Source organism: Lissotriton vulgaris, chromosome 7 (genome assembly GCF_964263255.1).
Source record: "Lissotriton vulgaris chromosome 7, aLisVul1.2, whole genome shotgun sequence".
Taxonomy (NCBI): Eukaryota; Metazoa; Chordata; class Amphibia; order Caudata; family Salamandridae; genus Lissotriton; species Lissotriton vulgaris.
This window is the reverse complement of record NC_141695.1, coordinates 236352163-236372469: the sequence shown is the minus strand read 5'-3', so window position 1 is coordinate 236372469 and position 20307 is coordinate 236352163. Positions and strand designations below refer to the sequence as shown.

The 20307-nt window shown below is 38.9% G+C and overlaps 1 long non-coding RNA gene across 1 annotated transcript; it reads left to right on the top strand.

The window, feature by feature from the left end:
* Positions 1–1933: 1933 nt before the first annotated feature.
* LOC147701276 (uncharacterized) lies at positions 1934–17372 on the top strand. The gene is made up of 3 exons (XR_015297167.1): positions 1934–2038; positions 6522–6675; positions 17284–17372. It is a non-coding gene; the product is annotated as an uncharacterized LOC147701276 (long non-coding RNA).
* Positions 17373–20307: the final 2935 nt, after the last annotated feature.

Here is a 20307-nt window from a genome sequence, read left to right as displayed (position 1 = left end):
AATTGCATATAAATTAACTATATTAGTAGAGCTAGTATACCAGAGAAGCCTAACTCAATCCATAACTATTACAGAGAAGTCTATGTCTATCTCTAACTATTAAAGAGGGATAGCATATCACTAACAGAATATTTTTTAAGAAATAAACTTAACGTGTACAATATACTTCCATAATTAGAAGTTACCTTAGAGAAATTAGTTGAAGTTGACAGTGAAATTTGTTTTCAAGTGTACTTCAGGAAGCAGTAGTCAAAATGGCTGTGTTTCCCTCTCTTCTTTTATATATATTGTTGTACTTAACCAATCAAACGACAGGAAAAAATTGTAGAAAATGAGAGATACTTTTTAATTGGTTGTAAATTCTAACATTACAAGTGTGTTTTTGTCATGTAATTTACCTCAGGATATTTAGACAGGCCTGTAGCCTAAATGTCTCAATGGAATTTCACCAAATTTGGGCAAATGGTAGGGACTGCTATGTAGTAGGGCGTATTCTATATTTGATGAAAGTGTCTCCATTGGGTTTTCCGTAAATTACTTTCCCACCTTTTTTTATTTTGCGCTTACTAGTGCGCGCTCCAGTACGCGCACGGGCAGCGTAACGGGAGTCATCCATTTTGTGTTTCGGAACAATCGAGACACAAGATGGAGGGTAAACAATGTTCGGAATGGATAGAAGGGGGAACTGTAGAGACTTCTTGACCCTCTAGGTTTTCTGAGGGGGGCTTAGGAGGCTCATAAACGTAAAAAAAAAAAAAAAAATTCTTTAATTTTTCGCGGGGGTAGCGCCTGGTGCGCGCACCTTTAAGCGTACTCGTACGCGTACTTTGGTGAAAAATAGTGAAAAAAGTTAGAAAAAAATAAACGCTTTGAATGATCAGAGTTAGGGTAGCTCTGAAAAGAGCTTTTGGGTTCTGTGGTTGATTTAGGTACCTACAAGTAGGTTCCAATACACATTCTTAAATTCAGGAGGAATATTCTATTCCCCTCATCTGAGAAGTGCACTCCATCTCCTCTGTAGATGTCTTGCATGTTGTAACGCAAGTTATTATTGTATAATGAACCCATTCCATAGTCTCTCATGTAAGCAGAAACAGATTTATTTACATGTTTCCGTGCTTTCTCAAATTGTGGACCAAATTGGTTGGACCAGTTCCATTTCTGTCTTTGGCATATATTGGAATATACCAAGGCAGTGTGGGGAAAAAGTATCATCAATTGATGAAAGGTGTCCTTTAATAGCATTTCCAGACCTACCCCAGTTAATGTGCCTAGATCGTTTCCACCACAGTGCACAATTATAAGGTCAGGTTCTGGCAGATGCAAAAAGGTTTTCACCAATGGTATCAATTGGTGACATTTTAATCCTCTGTGGCCAATCCACTTGATTTCCACATTTGATAAATCAAGGTTATGAAAATTTCTGCTAGCTGCATACCTTTGAGCCCAGTGGATGTAGCTATGTCCAATAACCCAAACAGAGTACATGATGTGAGAAGGTTCTGGTCCAGTCAGATGAAGTGTGGGAATGAAATGGCAGTTGGAACAGTAGGAGTTCACAAAAAAATAATTGTGGAGTTTCTCTGCTCTTGAATCATAAGCAATGATTGGTGGATTCAGATAGTTGAAAACTGAAAGTTAGGGTGCATGGTTATGTTGTGTGAAAGAAGCAATTTGAATGGTTTAAAAAAAGTCACCAAAAGCAAAAATACCCTGTATAGGCTGCTGTATTGAGAGGTCAAACATCCTTGCTGAGTTAATTTGCAACATTGTAAGATAAACTTTTGAACCTTAGAGTTCAGTTAGGAGGGAGTTGCTATGGTAACAGATAGAAAGGTCTGAGAGGGGGATGGGTGTTGGTTTGAAAATAGTGAGGGAAGAGTTTTCATTGGTTGAATTAAGGCATATGTGTACAAAGATAGAGATTTTCTATGCCAGTCTTGGTTTCAGTGTATTGAGAGCACACCTTTTCCTCTGCTAAAGAAAAATTGGTGTGTGTGTCTGACACTGTTTTCAATCTCCAAAAGCATTTCTAAAGGTAAGTAATGATTCATTTAATTTAGATAGAGATTTATTTTCTCTATGGAGAATATTTGGAAGCAGATAGTTATGTTTTAGAAGTGAAATTGTATGTTAGTATATAAGTCCTGCGCAGTGTTTTTTACATGTTATTTAAAAATCGATTTTGGGTGCAAATGAATGGTATTTTTATTTGGCCTTTTTTATGATTGCCATGTGCAGTTGATGCATGACTTTAAACATGGGTAATAAGTGACGCACTGGTGGCGCAAGGCTTTCATAAATAAGGCCCTGACTTTGTTTGATGATATTGAGTGGTTGTACTTAGGTTCTGTGCAGTGTTCCTTACATGTTATTCAAAAATCGATTTTTGGGTGCAATTGATTGGTATATGTATTTGGCCCTTATTTATGAATGCCATGTGCAGCTGATGCATGACTTTAAACATGGGTAATAAGTGACGCACTGGTGGCGCAAGGCTTTCATAAATAAGGCCCTGACTTTGTTTGATGATATTGATTGGTTGTACTTAGGTTCTGCGCCGTGTTTCTTACATGTTATTGAAAAATCGATTTTTGGGTGCAATTGATTAGTATATGTATTTTGCCCTAATTTATGATTGCCATGTGCAACTGATGCATGACTTTAAACATGGGTAATAAGTGACGCACTGGTGGCGCAAGGCTTTCATAAATAAGGCCTGACTTTGTTTGATGATATTGAGTGGTTGTACTTAGGTTCTGTGCAGTGTTCCTTACATGTTATTCAAAAATCGATTTTTGGGTGCAATTGATTGGTATATGTATTTGGCCCTTATTTATGATTGCCATGTGCAGCTGATGCATGACTTTAAACATGGGTAATAAGTGACGCACTGGTGGCGCAAGGCTTTCATAAATAAGGCTCTGACTTTGTTTGATGATATTGATTGGTTGTACATAGGTTCTGCACAGTGCTTCTTAGATGTTATTGAAAAATCGATTTTTGGGTGCAATTGATTGGTATATGTATTTGGCCCTTATTTATGAATGCCATGTGCAGCTGATGCATGACTTTAAACATGGGTAATAAGTGACGCACTGGTGGCGCAAGGCTTTCATAAATAAGGCCCTGACTTTGTTTGATGATATTGAGTGGTTGTACTTAGGTTCTGTGCAGTGTTCCTTACATGTTATTCAAAAATCGATTTTTGGGTGCAATTGATTGGTATATGTATTTGGCCCTTATTTATGATTGCCATGTGCAGCCGATGCATGACTTTCAACATGGGTAAGACGTGACGCACTGGTGGCGCAAGGCTTTCATAAATAAGGCCCTGACTTTGTTTGATGATATTGATTGGTTGTACTTAGGTTCTGCGCCGTGTTTCTTACATGTTATTGTAAAATTGATTTTTGGGTGCAATTGATTAGTATATGTATTTTGCCCTAATTTATGATTGCCATGTGCAACTGATGCATGACTTTAAACATGGGTAATAAGTGACGCACTGGTGGCGCAAGGCTTTCATAAATAAGGCCTGACTTTGTTTGATGATATTGAGTGGTTGTACTTAGGTTCTGTGCAGTGTTCCTTACATGTTATTCAAAAATCGATTTTTGGGTGCAATTGATTGGTATATGTATTTGGCACTTATTTATGATTGCCATGTGCAGCTGATGCATGACTTTAAACATGGGTAATAAGTGACGCACTGGTGGCGCAAGGCTTTCATAAATAAGGCTCTGACTTTGTTTGATGATATTGATTGGTTGTACATAGGTTCTGCACAGTGTTTCTTACATGTTATTCAAAAATCGATTTTTGGGTGCAATTGATTGGTATATGTATTTGGCCCTTATTTATGATTGCCATGTGCAGCCGATGCATGACTTTCAACATGGGTAATACGTGACGCACTGGTGGCGCAAGGCTTTCATAAATAAGGCCCTGACTTTGTTTGATGATATTGAGTGGTTGTACTTAGGTTTTGCGCAGTGTTTCTTACATGCTATTCAAAAATCGATTTTTGGGTGCAATTGATTGGTATATGTATTTGGCCCTTATTTATGATTGCCATGTGCAGCCGATGCATGACTTTAAACATGGGTAATACGTGACGCACTGGTGGCGCAAGGCTTTCATAAATAAGGCCCTGACTTTGTTTGATGATATTGAGTGGTTGTACTTAGGTTCTGTGCAGTGTTCCTTACATGTTATTCAAAAATCGATTTTTGGGTGCAATTGATTGGTATATGTATTTGGCCCTTATTTATGATTGCCATGTGCTGCCGATGCATGACTTTCAACATGGGTAATACGTGACGCACTGGTGGCGCAAGGCTTTCATAAATAAGGCCCTGACTTTGTTTGATGATATTGATTGGTTGTACTTAGGTTCTGCGCCGTGTTTCTTACATGTTATTGTAAAATTGATTTTTGGGTGCAATTGATTAGTATATGTATTTGGCCCTAATTTATGATTGCCATGTGCAACTGATGCATGACTTTAAACATGGGTAATAAGTGACGCACTGGTGGCGCAAGGCTTTCATAAATAAGGCCTGACTTTGTTTGATGATATTGAGTGGTTGTACTTAGGTTCTGTGCAGTGTTCCTTACATGTTATTCAAAAATCGATTTTTGGGTGCAATTGATTGGTATATGTATTTGGCACTTATTTATGATTGCCATGTGCAGCTGATGCATGACTTTAAACATGGGTAATAAGTGACGCACTGGTGGCGCAAGGCTTTCATAAATAAGGCTCTGACTTTGTTTGATGATATTGATTGGTTGTACATAGGTTCTGCACAGTGTTTCTTACATGTTATTCAAAAATCGATTTTTGGGTGCAATTGATTGGTATATGTATTTGGCCCTTATTTATGATTGCCATGTGCAGCTGATGCATGACTTTAAACATGGGTAATAAGTGACGCACTGGTGGCGCAAGGCTTTCATAAATAAGGCCCTGACTTTGTTTGATGATATTGATTGGTTGTACATAGGTTCTGCGCAGTGTTTCTTACATGTTATTCAAAAATTGATTTTTGGGTGCAATTGATTGGTATATGTATTTGGCCCTTATTTATGATTGCCATGTGCAGCCGATGCATGACTTTCAACATGGGTAATATGTGACGCACTGGTGGCGCAAGGCTTTCATAAATAAGGCCCTGACTTTGTTTGATGATATTGAGTGGTTGTACTTAGGTTTTGCGCAGTGTTTCTTACATGCTATTCAAAAATCGATTTTTGGGTGCAATTGATTGGTATATGTATTTGGCCCTTATTTATGATTGCCATGTGCAGCCGATGCATGACTTTAAACATGGGTAATACGTGACGCACTGGTGGCGCAAGGCTTTCATAAATAAGGCCCTGACTTTGTTTGATGATATTGATTGGTTGTACATAGGTTCTGCGCAGTGTTTCTTACATGTTATTCAAAAATTTATTTTTGGGTGCAATTGATTGGTATATGTATTTGGCCCTTATTTATGATTGCCATGTGCAGCCGATGCATGACTTTCAACATGGGTAATAAGTGATGCACTGGTGGCGCAAGGCCTTTATAAATCAGACCCTGACTTTGTTTGATGATATTGAGTGGTTGTACTTAGGTTCTGCGCAGTGTTTCTTACATGTTATTCAAAAATCGATTTTTGGGTGCAATTGATTGGTATATGTATTTGGCCCTTATTTATGATTGCCATGTGCAGCCGATGCATGACTTTCAACATGGGTAATACGTGACGCACTGGTGGTGCAAGGCTTTCATAAATAAGGCCCTGACTTTGTTTGATGATATTGAGTGGTTGTACTTAGGTTTTGCGCAGTGTTTCTTACATGTTATTGAAAAATCGATTTTGGGGTGCAATTGATTGGTATATATATTTGGCCCTTATTTATGATTGCCATGTGCAACTGATGCATGACTTTAAACATGGGTAATAAGTGACGCACTGGTGGCGCAAGGCTTTCATAAATAAGGCCCTGACTTTGTTTGATGATATTGATTGGTTGTACATAGGTTCTGCGCAGTGTTTCTTACATGTTATTCAAAAATCGATTTTTGGGTGCAATTGATTGGTATATGTATTTGGCCCTTATTTATGATTGCCATGTGCAGCCGATGCAAGACTTTAAACATGGGTAATAAGTGACGCACTGGTGGCGCAAGGCCTTTATAAATCAGACCCTGACTTTGTTTGATGATATTGAGTGGTTGTACTTAGGTTTTGCGCAGTGTTTCTTACATGTTATTGAAAAATCGATTTTTGGGTGCAATTGATTGGTATTTGCATTTGGCCCTTATTTATGAATGCCATGTGCAGCTGATGCTTGACTTTAAACATGGGTAATAAGTGACGTACTGGTGGCGCAAGGCCTTTAAAAATAAAGCCATGAGTTGCTATTGTATAAACTTAAATATGTTGCAATTTATTGTTTATATTGTTTGCTTTTTAACATTACTTTGTTGTTTGCTAATAGTGGTCTTTCATGTGTTTTTTTAACAGAACAACAGATTCAAATCAACTTCTGAAAAGCAAGCAAAAATGCCTTCAAGGCAAAGAAAAATCAAAAATACCATACGGAAAAGGAGAACATCAACAACAGAGTTTATGGAATCCTCTTCAACAACTACTTCAAAAAACACCAGAAAAGCTTCTGGTAAGCCAATTAAGTCTTTTCTTCGTAACATATGTCGTAGGAAAAAAAATGAAATTGCTAATGTGAATATACAGAAAAAGTCAACAAATCTAAAAAGGAAAGAGAAGCCCACAAAAAATGTTTCCATTGGACCAGGAGAGAAGAGAATGGTTAGCAATAGAAGGGTAAATGTTTTTAGGGACATTCGTAGGCGAATGTTTCGCAATAGGGTAGTTTTAAATTTGCTAAAAAATGAAAAGAAAAGTAAACTAAAAGCTGCTTTTTACAAGAAAAAGAAAAGTGTAGAAAAGATTGTTGATCAGGCTTTTGAAGTTAAGAAAAAATTATTTATTTTAATAATCAATAGAATTAGGATACTTAATAAGGCAATGGATGTTTTCAAATCGAACAGTAGATGGAAAAGAATTATTAATCGGAGTAATTTTTGTGAAGTATTTTCTGGTGAATGGATGCATAGTTCAAGTTCTGAGCCTTTTTTTAATGAGGAGAGTTACTTTCAGGAAAATGATTTGGTGCATGCGGTTGACACCAGTGGTCGTGCCTATGAGGTGAAAGATAGTTGTGTGATGGAAAAAGAGAAACTTGTACCTAGAGATGCAGAAGAGGTGTTAGCTGATGAAGTTTTAGGGAGACGTACTAAGGGTCCAGTGTACACATGGAAATGCAGTAGTATTTGTAGTGTGCGACAGGAATCAATTGATTTGCTTCGAAATTTCTTACGTACATATAGTAAAAAAAGTCTCAAACAAAAAATGAAGATCCTGCAAGAGTTAGATCCTTGCAGAGTGAGAGAAAGCACAGGTTTGCAAGGGCATTCACTAGCATGTCTTTCTAGAAAAGTTTGTCGGAGTGTTTTTCATCATTTTAGGATGTTAGCAGTGCATCATAATAACGTAAGGAAATTAGTGAGGAAGTTGTATTATGCAAAAAGTCCTGCACTTAAGCTTAAACAGTTACTGCTAAACCTCCTGAGGCGGAAGCCGGGAGACGATTGAATTTTTAAAACTGTAATTTCTATGTCACTTTAAAAATAACCTGTACTTTTAACTGCGCACTCACCCGGCAAGAATCCCCACAGCGGGCTTGAGACATGCCAAACAGCGACCCCTTCGCTGCACCGATTCAAGAACAAACCAAACATTTGGACGCCATTCACGACGAGGAACTGAGGCCACGCCCACTCTCAGGCCACGCCCACCCGCCACAGTATAAAAGCACGATTAACAGTGCTCAAAATCAGAACTGCTAAACCTCCTGAGGCGGAAGCCGGGAGACGATTGAATTTTTAAAACTGTAATTTCTATGTCACTTTAAAAATAACCTGTACTTTTAACTGCGCACTCACCCGGCAAGAATCCCCACAGCGGGCTTGAGACACGCCAAACAGCGACCCCTTCGCTGCACCGATTCAAGAACAAACCAAACATTTGGACGCCATTCACGACGAGGAACTGAGGCCACGCCCACTCTCAGGCCACGCCCACCCGCCACAGTATAAAAGCACGATTAACAGTGCTCAAAATCAGAACTGCTAAACCTCCTGAGGCGGAAGCCGGGAGACGATTGAATTTTTAAAACTGTAATTTCTATGTCACTTTAAAAATAACCTGTACTTTTAACTGCGCACTCACCCGGCAAGAATCCCCACAGCGGGCTTGAGACACGCCAAACAGCGACCCCTTCGCTGCACCGATTCAAGAACAAACCAAACATTTGGACGCCATTCACGACGAGGAACTGAGGCCACGCCCACTCTCAGGCCACGCCCATCCGGCCCCTTCCCAGCTACAAAGATGTGTAATCACCGGACGCGCAGCGGACGGGCGCAGCGGGCGCGCCGTCAGCGCGCCGAAGGCGCGCCAAAGGCAAGCCCGTCTGGGCCCGTCCGGGCCCAGCCGGCCTTAGGCCCAGTCACTCTGGCCGTGGCACCCCCCACCAACTTGACCTACACCCGGGATGACTTGCTAGCCTTGAACACCAGCAAACACCCCTCCTGCTCACGCATCCTAACCGGAGATACACAATTCTCCGGCTGTGACCGCTGTAACCCCATCAATCAAACCGTGGCTTCAAAGGGTTTACTTTTAGGTCTACTTAACTGTTGGTCGCTTGTGAAACACGCACAAGAAGTAAACCTCCTAATTACCAACAATAGCCTAGATGTTCTGTTCTTAACAGAAACCTGGCTAACCCCCAGTAGTGGCCCAGACACCGTTCTAGCACTCCCCCCCGGGTACGTTATGTGCTCACAGAACAGACCAGAGGGTCGGGGAGGTGGACTCGCAATAATCCTCAAAGACACTCTTACCTGTCGAACGTCTGATGGCAACATCAAGGGCTACGAAAGCTGCCACTATATCATCACAACCTCCCCTGTTACCTCGTTATCAGGGACGCTGATATATCGCCCACCAGGCAATTTAGGGGACTTTCCGACCAAAATTGCTGACCAGACCTCCGTCAAATGTACGTCTACAACTAACTACCTATTATTAGGAGACCTCAATGTACATTTCCTGGACCCAGACGACAAACTGGCCAATGAACTACTCCAGGATCTTACCTCAATGGGCCTAGATCTTAAAAACCCACAGGCCACCCACGAAAAAGGACAACTGCTCGACCCTATTTTTTCCAACATCCCCAATCTTAGATCCCTTGACCATATCCCCCTTCCCTGGACGGACCACTTTCTGGTTCCCCTAGTATGGGACATTATTACTATGCCCCCGCCGCTCCCAAAAATTAGAACGTACTCCAGACAATGGCAAAAATTGGAACCAGATGTCTGGGCAGCCAAACTCCGAGAAAACGTTCCCCATCCTCCCAATAACACCTTAGAAGGGGATAAGAAATTCAGTACCTGGATCACTCAATCGCTTGATGCCATCCTGCCCAAAACCCACTCTCTTAGACATATCAAGAGAGTCAACCCCTCACCCTGGTACACCCCGGAACTCAACCTGCTACGTAAGGCGTGCAAAAGACATGAGCGTAACTGGAGGAAGGAAAAAACCGAGGAACGGAAAGAAGCATTCCGTGCTGCGGTAAAATCCTATAAAAAAGAGCTCCGTAGCATCAAAGCTAGTTTCTACGAGGACAGAATTAAAAACGCGGCCTGCTCGGCACATGAAACCTACTCAGTACTAAAAGAACTACTCCACGCCCCTGACCCCCCACTCAAACCCCTTGACCCCAAAGCAGCGGAAACCAAATGCCAAAAATTAGCCACTTTCTTCGATGAGAAGATTCAAAACATTCTCCTAACCATTCCCCCCCCCGAACTGGACCCCACACAGCCGGATCCTACCGTCACTACCGCCAACCCTCCACTGCCACCAGCCCCCCAACCCTCCCTGGATACCTTCGGGCCCGTAACAACGGAAGAAGTAGGAGCTATGCTGGCCGTAATTAAAAGTGGCTCTCCACTTGATCCTGCCCCCCTCCGCTTCCTAAAAAAAGTGTCAAACACCATCATCCCCCCCCTCACGGCCCTGATTAATTCCTCCTTCTCAGAGGGCATTGTCCCCCCCAGCTGGAAGGCGGCAGCAGTCAAAGGTCTGCTGAAAAAACCCTCTTTAGACCCGCAGGACCTCACCAACTACAGGCCCATATCCCTTCTCCCTGGAAACAGCAAGATCGCTGAGAAGTTGGTAAATAAACAACTATCGCTTTACCTAGAAAGCAACAACCTCTTAGCGGCCTCCCAGACAGGGTTTCGTCCAGGTCAGGGCACCGACATCGCCCTCCTGACAGCAGTGGAGAGGGCCAGAAGCATTTTGGATACGGGAGGATCAGTGGCAGTGATCCTCCTAGACCTCAGTGCGGCCTTCGACACTGTAGACCATCTCACCCTAATCCACCGACTGGGAGAGATCGGACTAAAGGGTCTGGCCCTGAAATGGCTAGAATCCTTTTTGACGGGACGCTCCTTCCAGGTGCGAGAAAACGACAGCTGCTCATCCACCATCCCCCTCCGGTGTGGAGTGCCACAGGGCTCATCTTTGAGCCCTACACTTTTCAACGTGTACATGGCCCCACTGGAGAAGAGGGTCAGCTCGTACGGCGTGTCAGTCATCAACTACGCCGACGACACTCAGCTGGTAGTTACCCTCTCCCACCCTCACCACACCTCATCCGACCTCCATAGCTGCCTCTCTGAAGTCCACCGATGGATGAACCTCTCCTCATTAAAATTGAACGGGTCCAAGACTGAGATCCTCCTGATGGGCCACAATGGGCCCTCCCTACCATCTCACCTTTGGCCCAGGTGCCTTGGGGATCCTCCCACACCTAAGGAAGAAGTCAAGAGCCTGGGTGTGTGGATTGAGAAGGACATGAGTTTCAGAACCCAGGCAAAGAGAACTGCTGGAACATGCTTCGGACTACTTAGAGCCTGCAGGAAGATCTTTCCCCTGCTCCCAAAGACCGCAAGGAGGCTCCTCATCCAGGGTCTAATCCTGGCAAGATTAGACTACTGTAACGCTATATACCTGGGAGCTCCTGAGGCCACCCTGAATTCACTGCAGAAAGTCCAAAATGCCGCAGCCCGCCTACTCACGGGCACACCTGGAAGATCCTCCGCCAGGCCAGCCCTCAACTCTCTCCACTGGCTCCCAGTCAGAGAAAGGGTCTTGTTCAAAGCCCTCTGTCTGGCCCACAAAACACTCAACAACAACGGTCCCCCCCTTCTGAGAGAACTTTTAATTCCATACAAAGCAGAGAGGGATCTCCGGTCCAATTCTGAAAATCTCATTGTAGTCCCTAGAGTGAGAAAAGCTAAGACCGGTGGCCGTCGCTTCTCGGTTCACACGGCGAAGAGATGGAACCAGCTACCCCGGAAACTTAGGACTGAACTGAACTATCTCCAGTTCAGAAAAACCTTAAAGACCCTCCTTTTCCCGCAAATATAATCTCATTAGTTGGCCAAAACCCCTGGAGAAGCAGATCAGCGCTGGGATGCTCTTCGGAGTTACTACGCGCTTTATAAAACCATTAAATAAATAAATAAATAAATAAATAAATAAATAGTGCTCTTTTGCATGGATCTGAAGTGGATGTGAAGACTATTTGTGAAGAAATTGAGTTTTGTTATTTTGGGAACAAAGAGGACAGTGTAGAAATAGATATAGTAATGGATGGCAATGCAGAAGATAATGGACAAATTTCAAGTATTGAAAAGTTTGATGAGGAAATTATCAAGTTTAAGGTGAAATCAAGTGAGAGGCCTAATGTAACTTGTGTGTGTTGTCGACGGACTCATTATAAAATTCAGACTAGGTTAGTTGATTTATATGCAAAAAGTGAATTGGAAAATAATAGTGAATGGGAGGATTTTGTAAGTTATTTGTTGGTGGAGAATTCTTTTGATTTGAGTTTGGATCAGCGTATTTGCACTTATTGTTTGAAAAAATTAAATGAAAATAGAATGCCTGCAAGAGCAGTTTATAATAATCTTCAGTTGATAGATATTCCTTCTGAATTGATGGATCTAAATACTTATGAATCTATTTTGATTCAATGTGTCCATCCTTTTCAGGCTATTGTACGCATGGAGCCTAAGACAGGGAAATTGCCTCCATCAGATTTACTGAGAGGATTAAAGGGAAGAGTTGTTTATTTGCCTCTAGATGTAAAGAAAAATATTAATACAATTGGTGTAGAAAGAGTAGAAGAAGATCCTTTAGTTATTCTAGTTAATGGGGTTCCAACAAAGAGTAAGAAAATTTGGCAAGATTTAGTGGATGTGAAAAAAGTCAAGAAGGCAACGTTGTATTTAGTTAAAAACAATGAGTACTACAAACATGTAAGTGTTGGAGTTGAGGAAACAGCTACAGAAGAAGATAGTGATTCTTCAGTTGGTCAAATTGAAAAAGTTGATGTGTCTAGAACTGAAGAAATATATGAACATTATACTGTTCATCCTTTGCATTCCAAAGAAGTAATGGGAAATGCAATTGACTTGTTTCAAATGAAGGCAGCAAAAGGAAGTCCCATTAGTGTATGGGAAGAAAGTTTGGAAGCTCGTTGTTTTCCACAATTATTTCCAACAGGTTGTGGTGGACGATATGATGATCGACCAGTTCAAATTCCTGCAGCTGAATACCGGACTCTAAGATTATATGCAGAAGATCCAAGGTTTCGTCAATGCATTCCATATTTATTTCATCTACTGTTTGAAAGTGATTTGTCTGGGCTTTCTTATGCAGTTAATCATATATTAAAAAGTGGACCTCATTTGCAAAATGTATGTGCAAGGGACTTTATGGAGAAAGTTAATCTGCAAGACAGTATTTTGGAATCTCAGCTAATCAATCTCATGGCATGTCAACGTGGAACCAATGAGTATTGGTTTCGTCGTCATGGAGAATTGAAATGTATGCTAAGAAACTTAGGAACTCCTACATGGTTCCTCACTCTTAGCTGTGCTGAGTATGCATGGGACGATTTACTTCAATTTCTACGAGAGGCAAATGAAAACATACCAAATATAGAATTGAAAACACCAGGAGAACTGTGTTCTTTAGATCCAGTGAATGTTTGCAGATATTTTAATCATAGATTTGAAGCTATGATGTCTTTTATTACCAACAAAAAAAATCCTCCCCTTGGAGAGGTTTTGGATTTCTTTTGGAGGAAGGAATATCAAGCGAGAGGTGCTCCTCATATACATATGTTGTTGTGGATTAAAGATGCACCCAAATTTGGAACAGATTCAGATGAAACAGTGATGAGTTTCATTGAAGAGTATTCAACATGTGCTGTTCCAAAATCTACTGAAGAAAACAATTTAAGGCAACAAGTTTTACGTTTTCAATCTCATCGTTGTGGAAAGTACTGTCGTCGAAAATTTAAAAACAAGGAAAAGTACTACACGAAATGTCGTTTTGCATTTCCTCGACCAGTGATTTCTAAGGGAAGAGTAAATAATTTGATGTCATCTCTACGACATACTGTGACGAGAACATCTCCCAAAAACACATATAATTTGAAAAGAAATGAAGAATCTAAGTACATCAACGATTACAACCCAGTGATTTTGTCCATGTGGAATGCTAACATGGATATTCAGTTCGTTGCTGACAACTCTATTGCTGTGGCTCGATATGTGACATCTTACATCACCAAAAAAGAAAAGACAGAACTGAAGGAAATGTGGGAGGACATTTCACATGAAAAGAGTCTAAGCAAGAAATTATACAGTTTCAGTCTGAAGATGTTGTCGCATCGAGAAATTGGAGCATATGAATGTTCTGATCGGTTATCATCAGCAAGTCTCTATGCCAAATCAAGAACAATCATTTGGGTGAGTCTTGGTCTTGCTGCCACACGAAACCGAGTTTTGAAATCTGTACAAGAAATTGAATATTTGGCGGAAAAAGAACCAAACAGTACAGATATTTTGAAGACAAATATGTTGGATACATACTATCCAAATAGAAGTACTCACCTTGAGAACACATGTTTGTATGAAGTTCTTCAAAACTACAGTTATAAGAGGAACATCACAGAAGATATCAATAATGGAAAATATGCACTCATTGGCTATGAAGGATGTCTAGTGAAGCAGAAAAAAGGCCATTTGATTAATCATCGAAAATTGAGTTGTGAAGTTCCAGACAAAAGAGAATTTTACTACTTAGCTCTTTTGCAACTCTTTAAGCCATGGCGTACAGAAGAGGAACTACTTGGAGATTTTCTCTGTTATGAAGACTCTTTTAATGCAACTAAGGATACCATAGAATGTCCTATTTTTCTAAATTATCTGCAAATGTTGAATGAAGAAATGGAGCAAGAAACCACAATTGCTGAAGAGATAGCTAGAAACAGTTCTCAAGATAGTCAGAGTTCTACTTCATTGAGCCAGGATCCACTAGGAGGACCAATTATCCAAAATGAAGCTGCCACTGCCATGGATGAGGTGGAAAGAGCTATGGAACAAGCTCAAGAGGATGGAGTTAACTTAGAAGATTTGGTAACGCAACTAAACATTGAGCAGAAAAAGATATATGATGAAGTCACAGAGCAGATTGAACATGGATTCAGACATGAGAAAAAAGAGTGCTCATGTATATTATTTGACCCTGTCCGACTGTATGTAAGTGGAGAAGCGGGGACAGGAAAAAGTTTTCTAATTAAAGCCGTTGCAAGTTATCTGCAGAAAAGGACTGATTCACCACTGTCTTGTGTTGTAACTGCTCCAACTGGTCTGGCAGCACATAACATTAAAGGGATTACTCTACATCGTTTATTGATGCTGCCAGTTGAACATGATAATAAATTGCATTACAACAAGCTATCTGGAGATGCGTGTTCTGAAGTTTCAAGAGTCTTGAAGAAAATGAAACTTCTTATCATAGATGAAGTAAGCATGGTCTCAAATCTAATGCTTGCTTTTGTGCATTTGAGAATGCAAGAAATTCTTAAAACAGACTATGATGTGTTATTTGGAGGAAAACACATTATTGTTTTTGGAGATCTATTGCAGTTGACTCCAGTAAAAGGACAACCAGTGTTTAAAATGCTCACGCATGAAGATACCAGGAAGTCCCTTGGAAGCATTGGAAATGTTAATATATGGCTAAATTTTAAATATGCTGAACTGCTTCAAAATATGCGACAGGCTAAGGATGAAGATTATAAAAATATTCTACAAGATGTAAGAATTGGCAAAATGACTGAGAAAGGGAAAAAAGCTTTGCATAGTCGATTAATTTCAAATTTGTATCCAAATGAAAACATTCTTCCAGAGAATATTTTTAAAAAAATGACTGAGAAGAAATCTGGGATATGTTTGATGCCAACTCTGCAAGAATGTTCCATCTTCAACCAAAAAATGTTAGACTTAGAAAATGAAGAGATTGTGAAACTAGAAGCAATAGATAAAATAGAGCATATGGGTGCAACAATTGTTTTGTCAGAAAATTTGAAAATTAAATTGCATTCATTGGAGAAAAGTATTTCAAAAACAGCTGGTTTTGAAAAGACTCTGAATGTGTGTTTAAATTGTCGTATCATTTTGAGAAGGAATTTAAATGTTGAAAGCGGTCTGGTAAATGGAGCAATGGGTTATGTTGTTGATTTTGTGAATTACAGAAATAGAGATGGAATTGAATTTTTAAAAATAAAATTTGATGGCATTGAACAAGTACAACAAATAAGTCGTTGTTCTGCTAGATTTTTACTTGTAAAAGACTTATATGTTCGCCGAAAACAGTTTCCTGTTTGTTTGGCGTATGCAGTGACAATTCATAAATCTCAAGGTTTAAGTGTAGATAGTGCATTGGTGAACATTGGAAGATCTGTGTTTAAAGAGGGTATGGCATATGTGGCATTATCTCGAGTCAGAACTTTATCAGGATTGTATTTGATTGCATGTGATGAGACAAATATTTCTGCCGATCTAGATTGTGTTAAAGAATACAATAGGTTAAGAAGAGAGTATGCTCCACATTTGCCTCAATATCCTCTGTTTGAAAAACGTGTGGTAGGCCGAAAAAGAAGAAATGAGGATAATTGTAGTGAGGTAGTTGCAAAAAGACAAAAAGTAGAGAAAACTGTAATTGAAAACAGGAAGAAAAAGAATTGTGGAGAAAATGTTGTTGGATTTCAGTTTGAAAACAGTTCTGGTGTCAACTGCTATGCTAATGTAGTGGTTAATGTTGTTTTTTTTCTTAAAAGTTTACAAGAACAGATTGTTGAAAATCGGGATCAAAGATTGTGTGGTTTATTGAATTCTGTGTTTCAGAAATGTAGCAGTGTTACAGCACAAATAGAAAGTGTAACAGAAATTCGAAATATTTTAGATTTGTGTTCTGGTCAAGATAAATTTTCACAGAACATTCAGCAGGATTGTCAGGAATTTTTAATGTATATGTTTGGTGTTTTGGAAGATGAAGGTGTAGATGTAGATAATCTTTTCAGTCTTTCTTATCAATGGCAGCATGAGTGCCACAATTGTAGTTTATCAAGTACTACTACAATAGACACTGAAAGATTTATATATTTGACTTTACCAGACTGTAAATCAGTGTCTTTTAAAAATCTAGTTAAAGCAGCAGATCATAATATGGTGTGTACCCAATGTAACTGTACAATGCTGTCCACATTATTTATACAAAGGTATGGGCAGTATATCATTTTAGTTTTCCAACGATGTAGACCTGATGGAACTAAATTGACAACTTCTATCAAAAATTTTGTGGCTTCTCAGTTATCAATTTCTGGAAGGACCTTTACAACTGAAGCTATTATTTATCATGATGGACCTTCGACCACCTCAGGACATTATACATGCTACTTAAAATCTGAAAATGGATGGAGTTACTGCAATGATTCTCATTTAACTTATAAACAACGTTTGCCTTATGACTCTACAAATTCTTATCTAGTGTTTTTAAAACCAAAGTTTTAGTAAAGGGAATTGGCCTTTGAAGACGGGAATAGTTAATAAAAGTTAGTTAGTTAGTTAGTTAATCTAATATTTGAAATTATTTATCTCATGTAGATACTTTAAGTGGATCTCAAAGTAAAAAATACCGATATATCAGACACAAATTGGCCGTGAGGATTGTGTATGGTATGATGTTTTTAGATCTTTTTTCATAGGAAGTCGATGAAATGGAACTCATAAGGAACAGCAGACTTTTTTTCTACCAAAAGGACCTTCACTATCTTCTACTTGGCCTCATGGAAAAGTAAGTGAATCAAAGATTAGTGTACATATATGAGATGTATGTTTGAATGGGTTTTTTTAAACACAATCTTTTAGATTGTGTTTTTTTTTTCCCGCTGTTATATGATGAAGACTTTGAACTCACTAATTTAAGTGGAATTCAATATATTCTGAGAACAGCAAAAATAAATAATGTAACATATTGTAGAAGTTATTGTGTAGTTTGCATTATGTAATTTATATTGTGTTCACATTGTTATGCACTCATTTTCTTTTTCACCCTTATTTACCTCTCTTTACTAATTTACACTCTTTTTTCATTGCTGTTTCTTTACTGTACTTCATTCACAACTTCTTAATCTAATAGGAACTATCTGCATTTCCTCAGTTCCTTCCACCACTTTTTATCTTTTTTATATTCTCTTAGTACCACTGCTTTAGTTTCCTAACCCTCTTTCTCTTTCTCCATTTTTTTTTCTTTCACACTCATTGTACTGTAGTTCAGTTAGTTCTTCCTTTTGTCTTTCTTTTACTCTCTCTCTTCTTTCTCTCTATTACTCCCCATGTGTTGCCCTTATTCACTTATATGTACCCTCTTTCACCCCTCTTTACTTATATTCACTGATATTTACTTTCCCTCAATCGCTGCTATTCTTTTCCTCTGATTCCGTCACTACCTGTCATTCTCATACTTAACTGTCCTTCTTTTTACTTTCAATATCCATTTATATTCTCCCTTAACTTCTACTTTAGTGTTCTTCCTATTTCTTCTTTCTTTTGCTCCCTTATTCATTTTTCTTTTCTCAGTTACTTCCTTTTACACTTTTTATCTGTCTTACTATCTATTACACAGTCCCTCCTTCATTTTTTTTTTCTTTTTTTTTGTTAGTGCGCTGACGGTACGCGCACCGGTGCGCGCACCGAAAGCGCACCAAAGTGAAATATAAAAAAAAAATATTTTAAATTAAAAATATTATCTCAATATACATTATAGTCTTCATTTTTACAAAAACATACTTTAGCAATTCACTAAAAAACACATAGGTATGAGTCTGTATAAAAAGTTAGGAATTAGCATTAAAAAAACCTATGAAATTCACTGAAAAAACCATAGGTTACACACCAGTTATAGTTAGGAATTAGCATTAAAAAAACCTATGAAATTCACTGAAAAAACCATAGGTTTCACACCAGTTATAGTTAGGAATTAGCATTTAAAAAACCTTACAAATTCACTGAAAAAACCATAGGTTTCACACCAGTTATAGTTAGCTGGAAATTTTACTGATATAAAACCATTGAAATTCCCACGTTATAGTTAGTCGGACTCACTATAACTTGCGCGTACAATGCACTGCTGATGACGTCACATATTACATCACTCATGACATGGTCAGTGACATCACTCATGACATCACTGATGACACCATCCTTGTGACAGAGTGACAGACCTAATTTCAGTGTAATGTAACGCTTGAAACACATATTCAAAAATAGAAACAAACATTTTCAAAAAAATGGAGATACCCAAACCAGTAACAACAACCAATTCAGTAATTCCACCATCTATATACACATCCACTCATTCACCAACAGTTCTATATAGTCATTCATATATACTCACTCATCATATGTAGTGATACACCTATACATCCTGTTACACATCAGCAGTCATCCAAAAGTTACTCACACACATACTCACACATGCAAATAAACTATTGAACATCCATTTATTTGCATATACATTTATACACACACTACCACCTTACTTCTAAGGAAACTTACCCATACTTACTCTCCTAAACAATCACTTATAGAAACACATACTTATTTAAACAGGAACTTCTACAATCTCTCACTATATATACTATACTCACTTATATACATCAATACTCACATATACTAGATTAAAACATATGTCGTTACTAATGAAGACACTAGTGAGACAGTCATTCACTCACTAACACACACATATACACACTCATCCACCCATACAGTCCTGCACATATGCTGTCTTCAAAACACATACAAACAGTGAGTCAGTCACCAACCCCTGCAGCCACTTATACACAAAGAGAAACACTGATACAAACATTTAAATATTTAAACAATACTCGCTAATATATGTATTCACTAAGATACACGTAATAAGACAGTTACCCAACCAATTTTTTTTAAAAAAAACATCCATTTACACACGTATTTAAACATTTATTCTTCCATCGACCTTTACAAATACATATATAAAACAAAGTTATTTTTCAGAAAGACACACATTCACTGGATGGTGTCATCAGTGATGTCATGAGTGATGTCACTGACCATGTCATGAGTGATGTAATATGTGACGTCATCAGCAGTGCATTGTACGCGCAAGTTATAGTGAGTCCGACTAACTATAACGTGGGAATTTCAATGGTTTTATATCAGTAAAATTTCCAGCTAACTATAACTGGTGTGAAACCTATGGTTTTTTCAGTGAATTTGTAAGGTTTTTTAAATGCTAATTCCTAACTATAACTGGTGTGAAACCTATGGTTTTTTCAGTGAATATATATATATATATATATATATATATATATATATATATATATATATATACCAGTGTTTTGTAGTTGCCATAGGTATCATTTCGGACTGTTAATTCCCATACATATATATGCGTTCTTACATATGACATATGATATATATCTCTTTTGGAAATACGCTCCTTCCGACAACCCCTCGCCTTCAGCTGGGGTGGCTCGTTCCCGGCGGAGCCACCAGCACAATATCCTTTTTTAAACGGCGTTCCTAAGCGAGCACTCGGGCATCGTAAATCAAACACAATCCACGTACCAGTCCACCAAATTGAGATTTATTCCTTCAAAAATTCTACGTGACGCATTTCGCGCTCCATAGATCGCGAGACGCGAAACGATCTTTCCGTTATGCACATACTCAAAGATAGCGACATT